Source organism: Parasteatoda tepidariorum, chromosome 2 (genome assembly GCF_982258835.1).
Source record: "Parasteatoda tepidariorum strain Cologne lab strain chromosome 2, Ptep-v5.0, whole genome shotgun sequence".
NCBI lineage: Eukaryota > Metazoa > Arthropoda > Arachnida > Araneae > Theridiidae > Parasteatoda > Parasteatoda tepidariorum.
In genome coordinates, this window is record NC_141756.1 from 73935819 (window position 1) to 73960665 (window position 24847).

Sequence of the window (24847 nt, forward strand, 5' to 3'; positions counted from 1 at the left end):
TAAGGTAATATTATCCGTATTATACAATACGTTTGAGGGCTACTTGCAGAATGACATGAAGATCCTGCGCTTTTCGTGCAAAGTTTTATCTAATGGCATTAGGTTGCATTAGTGACATTGGCTATATTGATTAAATTGTAACATTATCCTTGAAAGTAATATTATCCTTATCCGTGATATACGATGCAATCGAGGGCTACTCTCCGAAAGAAATAAATACGAGGCTCACAAAAGGATCATTGATGACATTGGTTACATTGATTAAATAGTAACAATATCCGTTAAAGTAACAATATCCGAAACCGTGATATACGATGGGTTTGAGGGCTACTTAAAGAACGAAATCATGACTGCACATACTAGTGAGCGTGATGGTTCTGTGTACTCGTATAAAGCACCATCTAGCGACATATGAAGACATTGATGACGTTGGAAGAATTAATTAAATGTTAACATTATTCGTTAGGGTAATATCCGTATCCGTGATATACAATATGTTTGATGGATACTTAAAGAAAGAAATCAAGACTATAATCAAGTGATTGGTTGCGTTGATTAAATGACATTACCTGCCATAGGTTGTGGTGCATTCTTAATTATTATTAAATTAAATTTTACCCCTAAGAGCAATTTTTAAACATCCTCTGTTTGTCATATTTGATCAGCAATAAAAAAATCACTGACTATTAATTGAATAAATAAATCATTTAATATAGCAGTATGATTGCACGGCTTTTACAAAAACAAGAAATTCAATTATGCGCGCTGAGACATTTTATATATGCATGCAAACATAGGTAAAGATTACTCTCTCTATTTGATATGTTGTTGAATTTATAATTTTTAAAGCAGTCTTTTATTTCGCTAAGAAACATCGATACTCTTTGAGACATAAATCACGTAAACTCGAGAAAACTCTCGATATCTTAACACGTCAAAAATCTAAGACTTTTACATGAATATTTATGAGGCACATTTTGAAATCTATTCGCATTCTTCTATTCTCTCCAATGAGATGAAAGGCTGTTTCATTTATTATTTCTCTTATAAAGAGCCTTTTTTTTCGTTTTTCCAGCATGTTTTTGGGTGAAATGAAAGCGATACTACTATTATTTTTTGTTGCTTAAAAAAAGTATGCTCTTTAATGATATTTTTAATGCTCCCACCTCAATTATATGATAATATCTTAAAATAATCATAATTTGCCTCATTTAAATAACTTATGATGATGAATTGCATCATTTAATTAACTGTCTTTTTGCTAAGAATTCACCTGGTAAATTAATAAGAAATAGCTAAGAATAAATTGACACAAAACGTGGATACTTTTACTTAACTTTCCACACGCTTCGTACGTAAAATTTGAAGTAATTGCTGTGAAATACGCATACGCCTGTGAAAAAATATCAACACGAATATATTGTGAAATCAAAAATATAATGTGAATGACCATACGAGATTTTGCAAAAATCCATTTGCTGCAAACACTAACGTAGTGCAATATTAAGTAATACAATCTTCCAACTAAATTGTTTAATAGAATTAAAATTATTTTATAGTTATAGATGAGGAAAAAATATTAAGCTCTTTCTGGACATATTACAGTTAGACTACTAAAACGAATATTTTTTTTAAATATATTTCATTAAACTAACCAATTGTAATAAAATAACACGATTCAGTTTAACATTTTGTAATAACGAATCATCTAACTTCATTTTTTGTTGGCTTTCTTCTTGGTGCATCTGTTAATTCGAAGATAGAAAACAACATTTAACAGCTATGATAAGCATGTTTTTAACATTGTAAAGCCACATCAACAATAAAAAGTGCATAGGATCAAAAAATAACGAGAGCATTTTCTACCTTACGTATGCGGGCATAAATCTAGCGTAAATTTACTGATCAGTTATTAATTACAGATTATATTAATTGATCAGTATTAAAAGATAACTGATCAAATTACTGATTTTTATTTTCTGAGAAAAGGATTAAATAAGATAATAATCTAAAACATCAGAGGGGAGAATCCCTTTCCAGGCGCACTAACCATGAGTGGTTTTCCTCTCTACGTGACGTAAATGACGGTTAGTTTCATAAAATAGTGCTCCAAGAACGCTAGGTTATTCTAATGCTTGATTCAAGAATTTCCTTGTCTTCTGGGTTCGGTTTAAAATTGCAAGAATAGAAAGTTCATTGAACATTGAAGAACACTGATATACGGACCAAAAATTGGACACGGGTCGGTTATTAAATAAGTTAAAACTAGTAATTGTATTGATATAATATGCATTGTTTGTTAAAAAAATACCTTACGTAAATTTTTAAATCACTCCTTTTAAAATTACTTTTCTGAAATTATGACATGACGCTTACATTTTTAAACAATTTTTAAAAAAAAAAATCCTTTTACATGATCAAATTTCAGAAAATATGTAATTTATATTTAGTGTAAATTGTTATTTTCAATACATTAATTTTGAAAGGTATAAAACATTAAATAAATTATAAGTAATATTTCTTTTATTTTCATAAATCATAACATAACGCTAATATTAAGCAATTTTTCATAAGAAAAACCTTTACTAGATTAAATTCTATTATAAATGTATGTTGTATTTAGGATAAATTGTTATTTTCTTTACCGTAATTTTTACAAAGTAAATAAAATTAAATAAATTATAAGTAATAACTTATTTTTTATATTATTTTCGGAGCAAAAAAAATCTGATACTTCAGCAACATTTTTTATTGACGGGAACAACATTTCTTGATTACACGGTCGGAAAAATTCCGAGAATTCAATTACGAATCCTATACTTTCTCTTACAACTTTTAATACTAATTTAGCTTGGTTGGGGCTAGGTCATTTGTAAACTTGTTCAATGATCTGAAAAATAAATAAATAATGTTTAATAACATTATTTTTTAAAGGTACAAAAATATTGCTGGATATAGCTTGTAATAGTTTTGGTGAAATAATTTGTCAATGAATCAATGGTGAATCAATTTGTTTTTTCATAAATAACGATATGAAAATGAAACACATGTTTATATTTTAACTGAAAGTTCTATTTATTTAAAATTATTTCTTTTGGAAAATGTAAAACAAAAAGGAATCCACTGATATTTATCATAATATTGTTAATTTATTATTTTATGTAGACATATTACTCTATTAAAATATTAATTGTTAGTTATTGCCTTTCTAGAACAAAATACTACTCAAAATATAGCGAATATTTAAATAATTGGTTACGGAACGAAGAATCAGCCTACGGATATTAACGTGATATCCATATACGTATGTCTACATGATATCAAGGCTATTTACGCCCGTTTAACATCAAGATGGTATAATGATATCAACACTAATATTTATATCCGTGAGCCAAATCTCCGCACTGTTGAAATCATTATAATGTCAATACTAATGACGTCAGGACTGTCGGTATTAACACTTGAAATTATGTGCATGATCGAAATCGTAATACTATTTGTAATATTTGGCAAAATTGGCTCACAATTTGCTAAAACAAAAATATTTAAGACAAATAATATATAAATTAAATATTAATTCTTGTAGAGAAATTAATTTTTTCAATATATTTTTGAATGCTTTATGACATTTAGTTTTCATCAATGAAAAAAATAAAATAATTTTACCTTATAAAAAATAATTATTACATTGAAATTTTTAAAAATAATCTGCTTTAAGGGAACAAAATAAAAAAAAATCTACAAATATCTTATAACGTATATTTTAATTTAGATATTCAGATAAAAACAAAGCAGGAAAAAGCAATGAAAAAAATTTAAATATGACAAATATGTGTGTTGGCAAGACAGCACTTCATCAGGGACACACTGCTTGCCAACACACATGAGCTTTTCTGTTGTCAGTGACAACAGAAAGGCTCCTCTGTGTTGGCAGGCAGTGTGTCCCCTGATGAAGTACTATTTTGCCAACACACATATTTTTTATATTATATATTTTTAAATAATAATTTGCATCTAAAAATGACTGAGTTTAAATTAAAGCGAATGATTTGAATAAGCTTTAAAAAGAAGTAGTTCCATTTAAAGATTTTTGACCTTTTCTCTGTTCCCCTAAAAAAATTTTAAAAGCCTTTTTTTTTTATAACTTTTAATGCCTGAACATCATGTCTCTATATGTAAAACACACAAAAATGGAAACTATGACTTTTTAAGGTTTGACCTATGAAGATATGTGGATATTTTATACACTCGTTTTAAAATATTGAAATATGTGTAATTTATAGTGAGCTTTGATTTATTTAGATATTTACTTTAAATTATTTTCAAATCACATGTATATTATTCTAATAATATTCAGACATTTAAAGTACATTGTACAAATAATTTTATATTTATAAGAAGAAATAAAAATCTTTGTTTTAATTTTATTTGGAGAAACAATTGTACTGAAAAAGGAGCTAAAGAAATTAAAGAATATTTCTTTGGAAAGTGATTTGAAACAAATGCTTGGTAAAAAGCAATTTAAGATAATTGCATTTGAACTCTTTAAAGATTTAGAGAATAACAAAAGGTCGTGCAATTTAAAGAAACCTTATCCATTTCATTCATTAAGTAAATTATCATGCACATCTATAAAACTGTCACATTATAAAATGATTTTAATTGCATTGCTGTTAGATTGCGTAATTTCTTTTTCTTAGAACGACCTAATCACTATAGTTTCGCAGATGAAATCGATTTAACTCTTCGAATTAAAAAGAGAGAAAAAGTTAAATCTGTTCATTTCGTTTCATTATTAAACCAACGTATATTTAAGCTAGATATGCATATTAACGGTAAATATTAAGAACAACAGTCTTAAAATTTAACACAAAAATAGTAAAAATTTAAAGTAAAAAGACACTATCTTAAGTTAGTCATTCATTTCTGACGATTCAGCAATCATTGAGTGGCGTTTCATTTATCCTTAATACCATTTTGCCTCATTATTATAAAATGTTTAACAATATGTGAAGTTTAATAAATTTTGTGGATTTTCAGATATTTGTCAAGGCATAAACTTTAATTTATTTAGCGGACTTTTCGACATTGGACGAAACATGAGCTTTATTATGTTTTACAAATCAGATATTTTAGGAAGCATGAAATTAAATATATTCGGCGGGCTTTCAAACATTTGGCAAAGCATTATCTCGATATTTACCAAACTTTCAGATATTTGACGAACTGTAGAACTTTAATATATTTCATGCACTTTCAGATAATTGACGAAGAATGAATTCTCAAATATTGGAATAAGCTTTTTCCTCACTTACCTCGGGTCAGTAAGATGGTTCTTCAGATATGTTAATCTGATTTAAAGACTTTCATCTCTGTCATGCAATTGTTATAAACGTTAGAGGTCTCGCTTGACCAGTAAGTTTAATCGGTTTAAATTCTACTGAAGGCTGAGGACTCATCACTCATAATGGTTAATTTTTGTTTTGTTTTATATTATCAATTAGAATCAGTGTTAAGAAGCAATAACCCCTTTTTTTGTTATCTACTAATTACTATCGAAAACTGCTTTCAAATAGGTACAGTATTAGTTTCTTTTCGTAATTCAATGGACGTAATTTAATTTCGTAATTTAATACTACTAACTGGACAAGCTCGGTTAATCATTAATCAATTACGATAAAACAGCATTCATGAGACTCTTATAATGGAAATCTTGAGAATAACTAATGTAACATAAAATTAACGTAACGTTTTAATTCTAAAATATTTTAATTGCAATTTCAAAGGCACACGAGCAACGTGTCCATGTAAAAGCGTCCCTAGCAGCGTAAGACGACCTTACCAATCATGGTTTCCTAGGTAATTCTTAATCTTTATCATGTGCCCTACTTTCCCTTGAAGTTTGTAAAAGCATTTACGGGACACCTTGTATTCATAAAATCAGTATATTTTGTGGAAATAGGTGCTAAACACATTCCACGCTTCTACACGTGTGAGATTTTTTTTGTTCTAACGGATTGGATCTATTAGAAATTGAGTGCAACAGTGTAACAGCATAACTACTTTTGCTCACAAATTGTTTTAAGTTTCGAATTATTTTAAATCACTTTTAGCAAATTGTTTAATGGCTGGAAGGAATAACTGATATGGGCAAATGGCAATTTTTTCTGTCTTGAAAATTTCTGCAATAGATACTGTGGAACCATTTGCTTACAACAACTAAATCCCCTCACAGGCCTAGAAACAAGAATTTGTTTTCTTCTAAGGGATTTAACAATAAAGCTAAAAAGAAATCTTTCTAAACAACAACTGGGGATTAAGCTTTTACTGAGAAGTGTAAGAACTGAGTGTAAGAGGAGAAAGAATGTTTTACGCAAATAAATGACTAAATACAAATGTTTAATTACTGCGAACGATGACAATTAATTCAAAAGTAATGACCAACATGTGAAAAAAAAAACTCTATTACATATCCGTATGAACGTATTTTGTTTGAAGTGCAAGCACTTATTTATTAGATATAGAATTTGCAGCGTGCTTACTTTGTAATTTTTTTAATAATCTCTCATTTTAAATCTTGTTTTAATCTCTTATTTTAAATCTTGTTTTGTCCCGCAGTGGACTGATCGTTAAGACACGGTTCCCAGCAGATCACCGAAGTCAAGCATCACTGGCAGCGGTCAGTGTGCGGGTGGGTGACCACTTGGATCAGTCTGCGTAGGGACCGAGGGTGTGCGGTATTGGTCCTCGTTAAACTGTGCAACCGTAAAGTGCTCGACTTCGCGTGCAGGTCGTCGGGCTACCGAAGCGGGGGTGCCATCCCCACCGCAGAGGATCAAAATTGTGATGGCATGTCTTCGGATCATCCTTCGGGATGTTTTCCAGACCATCGCCAATAGCCCATTGTGCAGCTCTAGTGCGGCGTAAATTAACAACAACAACAAATCTTGTTTTAATCTCTTATTTTAAATTTCAAATCTTATTTTAAATCGTTTTAATAATCTCTTATCAAAATAATCTAAATTTATTTTTGAAATTATTTCTATTATCACTCGAATTTGTACTTAATATAAATGAAAAGCATTGAGAAAACTAAATAACACTATTTGCATGCAGTTCAAGTTTTGAAATTCAAGCACTTCCCGTGACCTTTCGCATAACTTTTTAACACTCGTGTTTTCACGGACTTAATCCAACGATTTTGATGAAATTCGTATTTTCAATAAACTGACAATAGCAATTTCTTTCATTTGACTAAATGTTTGTTCGGAGTATTACTCAAGAAGGGTTTCATCAAAAATGAAACGCATTTCGTTAATGTTGATTATGAAATTTTTACAAATGATCTTTCCCTTGCGTAGTACAAGAAATAAGTGACGTCATAGTGTCCAAAATAATGAACATTTCATACCAAAACTACCAAAGTTTTACAAAGATCTAAGTAAAGTAATTATTTGTCAAGAATATTTTCTGTTTGATTAAAAGATTACAATTCTTCGCCAAAATGAGAGACTGTAAATTCGTTTTATTACATGGAAATTACAAATTTGAAATATGTACTAGTTAGCATTGTCTCTTCCTTTAATAATAAGCATATTAAGTTAAATAATGCATATTCTTTGTGTAGAATTCTTGTTTTATTAAAAACCAAATGCATGATTGTCTTGAGAGAAAAGATGAGAAGTCAAATAATAAAATTAAATTTAGCATAAAATTTTGTTTCACGTCTGCGAATTTTCCCTCCCTGGCGGATTAGTTTGATATTTTACTCTTATTTCTTTCACGCAACGAATTTAATTAATTTGGCTATATTTGATAAGTTTATTAAAGAATAAATCTTCAAAGTTTACTAAAAATGTTTCCTTTCAAATGTTAGTTTTCAGGAGTATCAAATTTATTAAATTTGCATTTCAAACTCTAAGTTTATAATAAATAAATTATTAATTACGCTGATTTAGTAGATATATGTTGAGCACTTACTTGTTGAAAATTGTTTACTTAATTAAAAATTAGTTTCAAAAATACTCAATAATGAACAAATAAAAGAATATTGATACTTATAGATACATTTGACTATGGAATTTTAAATTTATGCTTAATTTGACAGAAAATTTGTCTATTTTAAAATTACTTTCCAATAGAAAGAAAATAATAATAAGTTACTTACTTCATGAATAAAGTAATGAAATTTGCTTTAAATTATGCGAAAGCTAAACATAAGAAACATAATTTTTTAAACACTTTTTGATTTTTTGTTGTTGAAAGTGTAATGATAGTTTTTAATTATAAATTATATTTATTTTATTATAAATTATATTTATTTTATTATAAATTATATTTATATATATTTTACTATTTAATTATAAAAAGAAATATCTGTCTTCAGAGATATCATTGCTAACAATAATTCTTAAACGTATTATTGTAAAAAACAATGTTTGCTACAATATAAACCCTTTAAATTGAATATTAATATATTCATATATATAGTTATAATTTTAAAAAAAATACTTCAAAATTATCTGTTGTGTTTCTTTTATTTTAAAAATAATTGCCTATAAAGGCTATTGTTTCACAAACAGGAGAACTATTAAAATGTACATGTACAGTGCGGAAGAAAATGGACTACCTTGAATAATTTTTGATCTAATTATTGGTTCATCACATTTTAAAACTCAATCTTAATGGCTCAAGAGGGTGAATTCTAATATGCTAGTTAATAAGTGAAGACGTGAAAACAATATTTTAAGCTACGAAATCGGACACAAAAACGCATTTTCCCTGAATAAACATTCAATGGATTCATTTTTACAATGAATTCAAATTTCTGACTTCCAAATTATTGGGGGGGGGGGGTCCTCGCAATCTGGAAAATATAGAGAAAGTATATTTTCACTTTCAATAGAGTTCTCCAAAGTTCGAACCTCTTAATGCTAATTTTTCTTTTTGCGTATTTCGCTGTACCTCGAGCGTTCTAACATCATTCCAGGCAAAACTTAATTTTTTTATTATTTTATTTAATAATCGCCCAAAACATTTTGAGTAGTAAGATATGCAAATTTTAGCTTGATGAGGAAGAATATAAATTTGCACGGCAATATACGAAATTTGAGCATAATCGGTTGACTCGTTCCTGAGAAATCGAGTTTTAAATATCTGACTTCTTTATCGTCTTCTTTAAAATGATACAAAAAATTTTATACATTACAATCCAAAATTTTTCTACCATTATTAAAAATAATAAAAAATAACAAATATTTACTAAAAGCTTTTTTTTTGTGCTTGGAATTATCTTTGAATAAACGAATTCCTATGACAAATTTTTTTTATGTTTGGATCTTAAATTATTTTACCTTTGAATATAGGTGTCCCAGAGTGTCTAGGATTACAAGCCGTGGTTACCAGTACATCATCTAAGTCAAGCATCACTAGCAGCAGTAAGTAAGCGTTTAAATTCCTAAAGCCGAATTAGGCAATGTCAAATGCTTGCATAAATGCAAAAAAAAAAAAAAAAATTCCCAGTGCGTAACTATTGAAGAGGTTATTCTTTTAGAAAAAAGTAACGAAATATAAGCTTTCTTGATAAAAATAAATCAACTGGTTTCAAGTGTTCAAAAAAGGCACGCATTTTGAAGACAAACCAGACTTGAATGACAAGAAGCTAATGAATAAAACAAGAAGAAAAAAATTGTTTCACGTCTGGCAAGTCTTTAAATTTGGCGTTTGTTTTTGAGGGCTCGAGACGTGTAGACTGTTATTTTCTATTTATGTATTTTTGAAGCGAATGAAGTTTCTAATCAAGTATAACTTACCAGTTCAAATTTTTACTGCGTCAATATATTAAAAATTTCAGACTTGTCTTGGTAGCGCGCATTCGATGCTTTTGCATTTTACACTAACTTCATGTCTAAATACAACAAAAAACAAATATAATTTTTTTAAAAAAAACTAGTTATTTTCACAAATTCCTTTCAATAATGAAAGTAAAAGGAAAATATATCCTCTGATCTTATAAGGAAACAAATCAGTGGACAATTTCTAGTTGGAACTATAGCAAAAGCTATCGTCTACAGAAATTTTCAGTAATTAATTTCAAACAAATAAATTATTCTTTTGTTTATAGAATGATTAACTTTCCCAGATTTCTAAGGCATTTAACAAAACCTTTGGAACAAAATATGATAGTTTAACCAACAATAGTTCAAAATCTTAAGCTAGAAATTAACTGTTATCAGACTGAAATGTTTCAAGAAGTAATTAAAACAATCTCTATATTCATCATGGATGAATATTATAAACAATATCTCGCTGCTATTAAAAGTAACAATGTAATTCTATGAATCCAAGCGAAAAGTAATTTACTCTGAGCAAAATGTCTTTTTAAATAACAGGAGAAAATAACTTCCTTAAACGTAATTGAGGAAAAGGGCTTGCAAACAATTACTTGGAAATGCTTTCAGCTGAAAGATTTGGAAATAGATAATTTATATGTAAATGCGATAGGAATATATTATAATATTTTCTACGTCGCTGTCTCCATATAGAGATCGAAATTTGTTGAAGAGGAATACATATTTATTTTATACTTATATGAAAATAAAATTAATCTTAAAGAAAAGAAAATATTCCATGCGTTAAAAGTATTATTTAAAAAATAATATAAACAATGCAGGTAAAAACGACGGTTCGAATTTTAAGATCATCAGAAATCGTTTTGAAAATCTATTGACAGAAATATTTAAAATCAGTATATTGATATTCTGTGCAATAACTATAAAATTAAATTTTCTATTTCATGCAATGCAAATTAATATTCAACGGGAAGAAAAAAATTCCGGTAAAATTACCGTTTTCTTTTGTTTATGACATTTCAGTTAAAAAAAAAGAAAACAAAACAAAAAATGCGTTTGATAATACCAAAGTATACACTGAAGAGCCATTACATTATGACCACCCTCCACCTTTAACAATGGGCTCGCTCAGGTTTTCATGGTTTCTCGCCCAGGAACAATGTTTTCACGGGGCACATTAGGATCCATAATCTTCATAGAACAATCCCCGACGTCTGTAAGCTACTTGAACATAGTTGCAGACCAGGTTTACCCATTCATGGCAACAGTTTTTCCTGCGAGGGATGATGTTTACCAACAGGATAATGCACCATGTCATAAGGATCTAGTCGTCATGGATTGGTTCGAGGAACATTCCAGTGACTTTCAAGTCATGTCTTGGCTACCAAATTCACCTGACCTTAATCCAATAGAGCATTTCTGGTCCTACTTGGAAAACCAAATTCGTCCTGCCACGCTACCCCCTCGCAGAATGAGGGAATTGCGGGACCAGTTGGTGAGCGCTTGGTACCAGATACCTCAGACTACCTATCAGCACCTTGTGGAATCAATGCCACGGCGGGTGCAAGCAGGTTTGTTGGCAAAAGGTGGTCCTACATGTTATTAGCAGGGTGGTCATAATGTAATGGCTCTTCGGTGCAATTTATTTAAACCATTAGGTAATTTTTCTGCTCATATGGAACCGGAACTTCTGGTCATTACTACAAATTCTGGTTTTAAAATTTACAGTTGTCATTATTACACATTTAACGATATATTCAAAACTGAAAAGTAAATTTGAACGAATAAATGTCTTTTATTCCATTATTTAATGTATCATGATAAGACTACCAAATATAACCCCATTTACAAAATTTTATCATATCATAAAACCATATTTTAATTATTTTACCAAAATCATTACCAAAGCACTGATGTAAAAATTACCGAGCTTTTTTGTGTTTCCATGAAACCAGAAACGCTGTGAAATTTATTTTATTCTGGTAGTTTTGAATTTCTTTTTTTCAGTGCAGAATAAACAAACGATGGTAATGCTGGAAAATAAAGAATAAGGAAATGCTGCCAAAAATTACGATTGGAAATAATAAAATGCTGCGAGAAATGGCACAGTAAGTACGATGTATTAAAATAAATAGTTTATTCCAGAAAGGCAGAAAACTTTGGGTTTTTATACTTTTGACTTTTTATGTACAATTGTTTGTTTCCAAATGCTTAAAAGGAAGCAGAACTCATCCACGGCAGAAAGTTTTTCCTTTCTTACCTTTTTTTTAAAACTTAACCTACTGTAAATATTGTGTTTTTTTTAATTAAAAAAAATTGGTATCGCATTTGTTTCATTATAATTATTTATTTATAACATTTATTTTTCACAATTAAGATAGTTCTGTCTATCATAATATTTTAGCAATAAATAGTTTTCTTTAAAATCTAAATCCAAATCAAAGTGCATTTCAGCACATAAAATGGAAGTTAAATTATTAAAATGTTGATTTAAATTAAAACTACGGTTGCTATCATTTTTCCCATTGATGCAATTTTTATGTCATTTCAAAATTCGTCAGTGTGCGTTAATATCTCAAATAGGTGTGGAAAGAAATACGCAGAACACACACTAGAGGGCGTCATTGAATTATGTCAACAGAATCACAATTTAGAACTTATTAGTATTCAATTGTAATTGCAACCGTCATCTAAAATGCTCGGGGCAAAAAGCAAACATCTATACATATTTGTGTACTATCACTCTCTGTCTTTGTCTTATATACAATATGCTTTAAAATATATTTCATTGTTACTTACCTATTTTACTAGTAATTTCGGATTTGAGTAATTTTCTTTTTATAGAAAGTAATATACATTCACGAATAGTTAAATGAATCTTCTGTGTTAAATTCGATATAAATCTGGGTTAAATTTGAGAAAGCAGGAGACTGTTTGCGAAACTAGGTTCCTGTGTCCTGGACAAATTTTAACGCTGAAAGCAACGTAATGAATTTTCATCGCCTAAAACGTGATGTGATAAAAAACACTTTTGTAGAATACGTAATTAGATAATTAAGTCTTTAATTATAGTTAGGAAAATGCAAGTATAATTGACTTCAGACAAAACAATTGACAAAATGCCATTAAAAAAGCTCATTTTAATATTCAAAATGTTCTGAAATGAACATAATAGGGTATATTTAATTGAATACGATAGGATAAATTATGAGGGTTATTCATTTCCTTTTATGTGCTTATCTTTTAGGGTTAAAGTCTTCTTAAAAGGTTCATGAATATACTTCAAAGCATGTTCACATAGAATTCCTTAACGTAAAGTATATACTTAAACCTTTCATCGATTCTTAATAATTTGACTCTTCTCTTTTAGTTGAGTTATATAGGGGTTTTAAACCCTGAACTATTCGAAATTTGAGCGCTATTCTATTGATTGGGAATGCGAATTATTATAATTATCTTCTTCCACCAGAAAATTTTGTTTACTTTATTAAATTATTATTTATCTAGTCGCACTTAATGATGATTTTAAATTTATATTGGATAAGGTCATTTTATGAACTGCTGAAATATTTAGCTATAATATATACTGAGTCTTACAATAGTCCTTCCATTAAATTTAAATAAATAAGTGAAATAAAATATCTGGTTTATATTAGATGTCTGGTCTAAGATATTAAGTAATTCTAATGTATCTGCAATCTAATCAATTTAGCTAAATGATTTAATAAATTAACTAATTTATCTATCTATTACTAAATAATGCTCTTGGAAATAGAAAACATTCCTTCACCGTAAACTTCTCCAGTTGTGCAGCAATAGCAGTTCTGAGAAAATAGTAAAATAGAATATCATATCTTATTAATTGAAAGCTATATATATATATTGGCATGTTCATTTACTCTGTAAATAAGAGTATCACGTTTAATCAAAGAAACGAAAATTTAGACTTCTAGTAAATTTATCATTTAGTAGATGCTAGTAAATAAGGGTAGTACATATAATTAATCAGAAAATAAGTTATCTAAGCCTTATTTGGACCTAAGTAAAGCTCCAGTTTTGATCAGTTTGGGAAACAGAGCCGAAGTCTTATCAGTGATTTGTTTTTAATATCGTATCTGACTTTTTATTCTTTCTATTTTATAGTAAAAAATAAAAGAATGAATATGTCTAACCTTTCAAAGACTGTAAATATCTTATAATTAACAACCATTCCTATATAATGACCACACGTTACATTCTTTGCCAAACATAAAAATGTAAAGATCAGAAAATTTTCGGATATTTCCATTCTAATGATGGTAACTATTCAGAATAAAAAGACTGTTTATTCAGAAAAAAAAGTTGTTTTACATACACAAACCTGATTTCTGAACACAGAAAGAGAAAATAAATATTTACAGATTCGTCTATCTCACTCTTTTTTCTCTTAGCCTTAGGTTACCTAAACAGAATTGGTAATATCCGATCGAATGAAAGGAAATCCGCAGGAATGTTGATTGAATTAACGCGCATAAAGGAAATGAATAATTTCTTTTTAGCCGCAAATAAAAGCAGACCCTCTATCAAACAGAAGTTTTATAACGCATGTATTTTACAGAATAATATCGCATATAGTTTACAAATATAAGTTAATAATATACAGAAAGCATGGAAAAATATAATAAAGATTTATGAACGAAGAAGAAAAAGTATTATGAAAATAAAGTGTCTTAAAAAATATTTTAGAATTTTATTTAAAAAAATTAAAAATTCAAATCTTCAAAACAGAAAAAAAGGAAAAGATATAATCTCGTCGTCAGCTCACACGAATATATCAGCAAAAATAGTGCTATCTAATATTGCATTAATGTAGTATAAGATAAGGTTGGGTGACAAGGAATTCATTTTAGATGAAATATAATTGAGAGGCGAGAAGATATTTAAAAAAAACGATTTTAATAAACAATAATAAACTACGAAAAATATTTTAAAGCGAAGCATTTTATATCTATATATATTCTGTTTCTACATTTTTTGTTTGTTTGAATGTTTCATTTTTCTGCACTGTGATAAAATTTTACTTATGCGAACCTTACATTCGTCCCCGCTCATTGCAAAATGTAGATATTTATATCGAAGTGTAACATTAAAGGTTCTAAGGCAGATTTGGTCGATGATCGGCAATAACATTCTATTTTCCAGACCGATAAACAGTTGTTAAGTGAAGTTGCGCAAAGTCCACTAAATAGAATGTGAATTTCCGATTGAGATATGGCTTCGCAGCAACATATGCAGTCGTATAGTTGTCTGTTATCAGCAGAAATTCGTGACTAAGAGTAAGATATATTGGTGAAAATTTTCAGTAAATGACCAGTGTACAGCACTCTTCAGCTCATTACTGTGCATTGCATTATTAATGGAACTAAGTGAGGCCTATAGTCTAATTTTCAATTGGTTGGGGAATTTTCGAACGTTGATTTGGATATTGAGATGAAGGTGAAATTCGTTGAAGGGGAGATAAACTGCACATAAAAGAGACATGAACTTTTCGGCCGCATAGCCAGCACGTAATATCTCGAACATTATCAGTAGCAGGGTTATATTTGCGTGGTTGAGATTTTGGTACTGAAAAAAGGTTAGTTGAATGGCGTGACATATCTTGATTGGAACTTCGAATTGCATCAAGTGTGGCAGCTATGTCATTAAATTCTTCGACAGTAATCGAATTCTTAGTTAAAGTAATCTGTCATCTTTATTCTGTAATGTCACCAATTATAATAGAAATGCGATGAGCTTGTGGTATAGTAAACGGAGCTTTTTTCAAGAAGAGCATCCTTATCAGAAATATAATCAACTTAGCTTTCATTATTTTTCAATTTATGAGCACTCTGGTGAGCTAAACATGTTTGCATTGCAATGCGCCTTTTAAATCTGACGGGGAGGACAATTTTCCATGCAGTCCAGTATTTTTTTTTTTTTTAATTTTATATTTTATATCAGTCGTTGTTACGGCTACTAATGTTCAAGAAGACAAGGAAACTCCCTAATTAGTACCCCCAGAAGTATGATTTCTTATGGGAACATCGAGGACCTTGCGACTCGACAGATTTAACATACATCTGTCGCCATTTACTACACGGGGAGTCTTCGGCCGGCTGGGATCTAACCCACTATCTCTTGGACACGGACCCAGTGCTTTATTAACCAGTCAATCACTGCTTTGCAGTCCAGTCATTGCTAATTTTACCTCGTGTCATTTGCGAGCGAGGCGAGAAATAGCATTAGTTAGTTTGAGATCATCAGACTAATTAACTAGTCTCGCAATTCTATCTCGTCTTTTATCCATTCAGAAGCATTATCAATGGTATCTCCTTTAAATATTAAAATAGAATTTGTGGTATCATGAGTGAATGTAATTTGGATGATATTTGGTAGACTCACTTGTTTGTCCCACCATTTTTTCTTGTTTGTCCAATAAATCTTTTATAATTTCCATAAATGTAATGAGAGTTGCCGCAATATTAGAATCTGATTGCAAGAGAGAAGGTGAATGGTTGAATTGAGGAATATGTTAACTGCTTTAAAGTTTCACTTGTTTCTGAAGTAATTCAATTTTAGTGAATAGTTTTGAGTGATCCAAGTAGTTTTCTTCAGAATATTATGTGTTGTCTTCATTTCACGATCGCATGCGAAGGGTTAAAAGAACATGTGAAGTTCCATTGTCTGCTCTCTTAATATTACCATTTATTGTAAGCGATATAAGACATTCAAAGATGAGGAAATTGAAGTATTTAAAAAAAATGGCTGTGCCGTATAAGGTAAGGTTGGATGACAAGGAATTTATTTTAGATAACTTTTCATTTATTTCATCCAAAATAAAGTCCTTGTCATCCAAGCTTACATTATATGGCACGGCCGTTTTTTTTCTCTTTTAAATATATATATTTCCATTTCCTTATCGTTGGACATCGTTATTCTATCATTACATTTAAAATTCTTCTGAAGAAATTTTAACTGCTAACGAGCCAAAAAAAATCATAATTGGTTACAACATGCCCAGGTAATCCCATGTTGACAGAAAATCTTATTTGAAAAAAAAGAAAAAAAAACATTTTAGTAAAAGTTAATAAACAATGACAAAGATTTTAAAGCGAAGTGTTCTATATTCTGTTGCTACATTTTTTGTGTGAATGTTGCACCTTTCCGCACTGTGATAAAATTATTCTTATGGGAACCATACAATACCATACAAAGCAAAGTATATCTATACAATTGCGTGAGGAGCAACCAGGAAAAATTTAAAACGGAGACAGAACACATTAATTAAATATATTATTTTATACACATTAATAAACACAAAATTAAACATACCAAGTATATATATATATATATATATATATATATATTTATATATATAATATATATATATATATATATATATATATATATATATAATATATATATATATATATATATATATATATATATATATATATATATATATATATATATATATATAATAAATATATATATATATATATATATATATATATATATATATATATATATATATATATATATATATATATATATATATATATATATATATATATATATATATATATATATATATATATATAAAGAGAGTTGCAAATTCAAATGAACTTACACACACCGTTATCTAATTCAAAAATGATTTATAATATTTTCGTAGCTAGTTTGCCAGATTACAAAATATGAAAATAAAAGTGTAAATAGAAGTTAGAAGATGTTTTTTTGGAGCGTTCTGACTGAAGTACTGAAATGCATTTTGTTTGTCAGTTGCCTTGGATTGACTCAAACTAGATGTGTGCTAGGAAATAATATTAATATGGATAATTCAAAATTTCTAATTAATAATTTTGGCAATTAATTATATAATTTGATTATTTTAATGAAATTATAAACAGTAATTAAAAAGAAAAGCATTATTGGCAGTCAAATGAGACCTGGTCACTAGTGTAAAATAACGGTAACGATTTTATTAACCCAAGAATGTAGTTTTACACAGTACATATACTCAAAAATAGTCTTCAAAACTGTTGGCACATTTATCCCACTGCGACTCAAGCCGATCGATTTCATTTTAAAAGAAGTTAGTAAGCTGCTGTCGGATTACGTTGCCAAGACTCAGTCCAACACGTCGTCATTCATTGAGAATCGATGTTCACGAATAGCTTGTTTTAGTGGTCCAAAAACATGAAAGTCACTCGGTTAACTGTCTGAACTGCATGGTGTATGATCCAGCATTCCCCTCCAAAACTGCTGCAATGTCGTCTTCACAGCATTGGCCGTATGTAGGTGGGCATTATCATACAGGAAAATAACGCCACTGGACATCATGCCTAGCCGTTTAGACTTAATGGCTCATTTAAGGTTCTGTAAAGTGGCTTGATCACGCTGGGCATTGATGGTGGCTCCCCGTTCCAGGAACTCGACAAGCAATGGGCCCTTGTGGTCAAAAAGAAGGACATCATGACCTTTCCAGAACAGGTTCTCAATGCCTTTGATTTCCTTGGAGGTGGTAAAGTAGCATGTTTCCACTGCTTGCTCTGACGCTTGCTTTCCGGTTCAAAGCCATGGCACCATGATATCATGTTTCGTCACCAGGGACAATATGCGACCGAAAGCGGTATTCCTCCTCATGATAACTCAAAGACAGCACTATTCGAGTGTTGCGCTGTTCGGCGGTTAGTTGGTGGGGAACCCACTGCCCACAAATTTTTCGAAAGTTCAAGTGTAGGTGCATTATGGTGTGAGTGGTGTCCACGCTAATACTCAGCAATCGATCGATCTCGTTCACGGTTATTCTGTGGTTGTCCAAGACTGAATCAATCACTTCCGCAATCATTTCCGGTGTGATGAGTTGATGAGCATGTCCAGGACGAGCATCGTCTTCCTGTAACTCGCGCCCCTCGAGGAATATTTTGTGCCATTCCACAACACTTGAACGATTCAGACAGCACCCACCGTACAGTTCCTTTATCCGTCGATACATTTCACGGCCTCCAACTCTATCCGTTAAAAATCGAACCACTCCTCGTTTTTCCTGCTTACTCGTCTGCATGTTCTGTAGTGGACGATAACTTGTGACAGTGTGACCACCTTCTCTTCGGCGTGCAACCACACTGGCGCTATGCAACGTCAAACACTGCGCGTGCGTCAGTTTCTCTACTAATAGGTGGTGTCGCCATACACGCAGTTATGTTGCTCCCCATTACGTCTAATGCAAAGTTAGACGCACAGACCAGGTTTCATTTGAATGACCCTCATATTATACTCCTGTCTTACTACGCATATATAAACATAGACGATTGAGTTATAAAATGCTAAGTAAATAGTGATAAAATAAAAATAAAAGTATGTGCAGTTTAAAAATTAGCATTGATGTGGTGTTCCATGGTTTTGTTACCATCCCATTCTTGGGAACTCAAACTGGCCCATTTAAATGAACAAGAACTCGAAATGAAAATGTTCATAAATTCTGTTATTACAAATTAAACTTCTTAAACAGCACTATGCTGGCCAAGGCTTTCTCAGTCAACTTCTTCCAGATAATTTGATTTGTAGCCAGATTTCTCTCTCTATTCACTCCCGAACACTCCCAAAACATTTATGTCCTTCTCCACCAAGTTCAACCACCTTGTTGCTGGTTTCCCTCTCATCCTAGTACCCTCAATCTTTAGAAATTATTAGTTTTTATAGCTGGATCACGATGAAAAACATGCCCCAACCATCTGTCATGTACGACTTATTAACTCTCAGAATTTCCAGCTGTCTATAGTTATTATACTCTTAATGGTTATTTAAACTTCTCCATGCATTATTTTCTGTCACTGCTCCAAAAATTGACCGAAGGATGTTTCTTTCGCAGGCGAGTAATCAATTTTCTTCTTAAAGCTATTATTAATAATCTTAAGTAAAGCTGACTGACCAATGTTCTATCAGTAACAACTGAAACATTATTAGCGATCACTTATAATGTTCGATTTGTTTCTCACTGTATTAAAATAATCGTAAGAGTAGCATCTGCCCATTTTGCGCTATATTTTGTTTTCCTTCACGAAAGAAATTTCGAAGTTATATAGAGAAATGTAATGAAAACTACGTAATAAAAAAAAGATTTGATGACTGGTTGCAGAATTCTCAACTTTCCGGTAATATCCGATCTGCAACAAGCTGCAAAGTCACTATAAATTTGAAATTTGACGTGTTGAATGAGCCATTTACATTTCTAAATTTAACGCAATGTTTTTTGGGAAACTCCGAAATCGAAAGTTATTGCAATTTTATGTGCTTAATTAACGGATATTTTTTCACTTTTTTTTTGCCTTAAAAAAAGACTCTTTATCAATTGGTGTAAAAAAGTTGTAAAGATTAGATAAAAACGATTTTTGTTTTATAGGCTCGAGCTTGATTTATCAAAAATAACAAAAGCATGAAAAAATTAAATAAAGGGTGCGTAGCGTTTGTAAAAAGTACTTAAAGGTGCTTTTTTGGGGATTTCGTTTTTAAAAGCTTTTAAAGGTGCTTTTTTCAGCTGGCGTTTTTAAATAATGCTTTTTCTTCCGAATAATTTTTTTCCCCTTCAGTGATATCTGGTGGATCCCATGCATTTCACGAAAAATGAGGAGTTTGCTACGTAATCATTCACGCGGACTTCATGTCGTACCCACGTTATGACTTGCGCATGCGCGCACACTTGAAACCGAAACCCGAGTGCTTCAGATCCTTATGAAATGTTTTTCTTTTTAATTTATTTTAATTTTGTTCTTGTTAATTTTATTTTACTTCAAACACTTTTTTTGACGTAGGGGATAAGGGTACTTTTGTTCTGAGTTCAGGGTCAAGTTGAATTCACTCGGTGATGTGGGAAAGTACTAATTGTTTCGATTTACGCCCGTTTTTTTTTTTTTTTTTTTTTTAACGTTAAAACTGTTTATAAAAAGTTTTTGTTTTTCAATAATATCATTCATTGAATATGAATTTTTTGAGTGCTTGAAAAATTTTGTAAAGTGCTTGAAAGCTTTTTAAAAAGTGCTTATTTTTGATTCAGAGATTTGGCTATGCACCCTGAATATTGCCATTGTATATTTTTTTATTAGATTTTTTTAAAGGTAAAAAATATTTAATTTTATTGCATTAAATTTTAAAGGGGAAAAAAGGATTATTAATCAGATATCAAATTAATTGTTTAAATTTTTCTTTTTCTTTCAGTTAGAGAAACATATAGAAACGTAAATGATACCTAAGATGATTCTTACGTCAAAAGTAACAGCTATCTAATCTGATTTATATTATAAGAACTTTTCTAATAGTTTAAATAACTGAAAACAGGTTTGGCTAATTAAAAATTTAATTATTTTTTATGTGGAAACAAAACTTAGAGTACATTAGTTTTTAAAGATTGATCTATTTTTAACTTCCATCTTAGAAGAATTTTCATTTTTTTTTTCAAAAACCACTTAATCTTCTCAGAAAATGTGACAATCATGGCATATGCAGGTGTGGAAGATTAATTAGTTTTGAAAATGAGATTTTTAATAACAATATAAAGATAAATATTGAAGACTTTCTTTATTATCAAGTGGAGTGAAGTATTTAACGATATCTTATGAAAATTTAATAAGATATATTGTACCAAGACACTATATTTTATAACAAATATTGTGTCTTAATTATTCAAACTCGATATTTTTTTAAATAATAAAGTTATTTTTAACTTTAAATAAAGTTTGGGGATATCAAAAATACAAGAGATATGTAAAGGATAATTTTTTTTCAGAAGACTGGCAAAATTCATGTTTTATAAAAATTATGCATTATATAAATTTAAATAATATTTGTTTTACAAAAAAATGAAAATCATAAATTTTAATTTTCTAAGTGAAGCTAGTTTTGTTGAAATAACGAAACCACAGAATGATAACGAAGTCAACGAAATCAACTTGAATAAAAACTATTTGGACACTATCTCTGAATCAAAATCAGGGTGCCTAATCTAAATCAGGCTGCACAATTTTTGAACTAAGACGTGCTTTCATACTTGCGTCTCTCTCTTGTGAACAAATGGCTCACTATCCTGACTTAATTCGCAGAAATACCAATTAGCTGGCTTGGTTTGTCTAAGTGTCAAAAACTTGAATAACATAAAAGAAAAAAAAAATGGTATAGCACATTTATGAAATAATGTTAATAATAAATTTGTATCTTACACCACATAAAACATGCATTAAATGCATCTGATATAACAACCATGTAGTGAAAACAAATATAAAGGTCTAAAATTAAAAATATTAAAATACTATGGGATGGATTGAATTTCAATTTTAATTGTATAGTAAAATAATTCTAATTTTTATTCTACCTAAATAAACACGTGGGATACTTAACGTGTATAACGTGAACATGTGGGATGTTGAACGAAATATCGCCCCTTGCATCCTTTAAAATGTATAAAAATGTTAATTATTTTTCACATAAAAGTAAGTTAGATTTTTCCTTGAAAATTTTATCTGAAACCGCAATGATTCCACCTGGCAGATAGATTATTGTCTGATAATTATTTAGACAAATATATTTTTCAAGAGTTTTGGAATAATTTAAATTTATAAATGTTATGAACTTTCAAGTTTTAAATGCAAATTCTCTCATTGTTTTCCAATCAAATTTAGTGTCGGATTTAGTGTCGAATTTACTAGCTTTATGAAATCAACAGTGCGAGAAAACAGAAATTTACCAGTAATCCTTAAAAAATAATTAGTAAAGGGGAGAATATAGACATATTAAAGAATAACTCAAATATGCAAAAATATTAAATTTCATGTCCATAAAGCATTCTCAATGGTTACTTATTGAAGTTAATGTATTGGAATTAATTGCCTTGATCCATTTATGTTTGGAAACTTAAGTATATATGAAACTGATTGTAAAAGAGAGGATAATAGATTAACTCAAATATATAAAAGTTATTAAACTTCGTGAACATCAGCCTCTCTCATTAGTTTCTCATTGAATTTAGTGTTTGGGAGATTCCTGTCTTCTCTCTCTTTTGTATGAAATAAATAATGAAAATGCAGTAATTGACAAGTATTCCTTAGAAAACAGATAGAAAAAGGTAAATTAGAGATGTTTTAGAATAACTCAAATATATAAAAGTTATGAAAGTCAAATATATAAAAGTTCTTGGCCGCAAAGCTCTCTCAATAGTTTCACACCGTAGATAGTGTATTAGAATTACTGATATTAGTATATTTATGTATAGTATTTGAAACTGATATGAAACGAGAGAATGAAGATATTTTAGATTAATTCAGATATATTAAAGTTATTAAACTTCATGCTATAAAAACTCTCTCATTGATTTCTCATCGAATTTAGCGTGTTTAGATTAATATCCTTAGTTTATTTTTTATTTTTTTGACATGGAATGAATAGTAAAAATTTAGTAATTTACCAGTAATCCTTAAAAAATGAATAGAAATAGGAAAAATGATAGTAACGAAGTTAAAAAAAATGATAGTATGTTATTACAGAATATAACTCAAATATACAAAAATTATTAAACTTCTCGTAAGTAAAGCTCCTGCATAGGTATCTCATTGGAGATAGTGTGTTAGGATTAGTCTTTAGCTCCTTTTTGTACGGAATCAAAAGTGAGAATGCAGTAATTGACCAGTAATCCTTAGAAAAGGGATCTGGAAAGTGAGAAAATAGATCCCAAAATTAACTTTATTTAGCTTTTTCTCTCTGTTCTGGAAAAAAAAGCGGAACTTTGCTAATCCTATTTTTATGCGCATTAAGAGTATTTTCTATTTTTGTTTCTCACGGAAACATGTGGATTTTATTAGTTGTAATTTTTTCTTACCCATTTACGGCAAAACTTCTTTTTTCGTGCACTATAAAAATGTTTTTCCTCACTAAGCAAAAGTATTTAAGATTAACTTTTTTAAAAATATCTTTACAATTAATTTCATATTTTTCGTTCAAGTTCATTCGCATTCCTTATTGGTGACTTTTAAAGTCTAATTGGGTTTCGAATGGAATAAACTTTATCTTAAATTAAAGTGTTAATTACATTCCATGTAAGTAACATTTTATTTCATGATTATAGTAGCATTAACTAAACCATCCTGAAACATTAATGAAATTCTAACAAAGAGTAATTTTTTTTTCTTTAATAAACTAGATTTATTTACCTTACCGAATGACTGTATTAAAAACCAATGAAGGAATGTAATAATGTATTATTTAATAAGACACTAGCTGAATACCCGTTCTTCGAAACCGGGATATTAAAAAATAAATAAAATATTAATAAATCAGTATTGAGAAATACTACGAAATGTTGCTCAAAACTAAAAGTCATTTACAGACACAATTAAAATTCTTGGTGGAAGAACCAGGTAAGTGAAATTTAAAAATAATAGAATAAGAGAATTAAAAAAAAGTGGTTGCATCAATACGGGTGTGTTTAATGCGACAGAACTGTTTTTGCCTTTACTTAAATCTTAACAAGACTAATTACAACAGTTTCCAGTATGCTTGCATGGTTTTTTGTTTCACATTAGGCAGTGGTAAATAAATAACAGCAGAGAAATATTTGTCCCACTTGTAAATGGGTAATAAAATAGTTCAGATGCAACATTTTTTCAGTTCTGAAAATTTCACTTACATGGTTCTTCCACTAAGTATTTCAATTAATATAGTTAAAATAATTTAATTTTTTATAATTAATATTATTTGTTGCCCTTTTTTGGTGACTTTGCGATATTGAGGAAAGCAAAACCCGTTTTTCGCAGTTTATCCCATCAAAAACAAAGATAAAATGTATCACTTCGCATGATGTTATTGTACAATCAAGCAATTTCCTAATTTACCTATCCCTTACGAGGACTTTAAAACGCTTATTTCCAAAGTATCAGTATGAAAACTGCTGTCTTAATAATAACCAAATATATCAATATAATATTTTATAG

At 29.6% G+C, this 24847-nt stretch overlaps 1 long non-coding RNA gene across 1 annotated transcript in view; it reads left to right on the forward strand.

Moving 5' to 3' along the window:
• The window catches only part of LOC107446623 (uncharacterized), a 56899-nt gene that overhangs the window by 18470 nt on the left and 13582 nt on the right, over positions 1-24847 (forward strand). The window contains exons 2-3 of the long non-coding RNA XR_006225893.3: positions 9366-9437; positions 11859-11959. This is a non-coding gene — a long non-coding RNA (uncharacterized LOC107446623). The remainder of the gene's footprint in view (positions 1-9365; positions 9438-11858; positions 11960-24847) is intronic.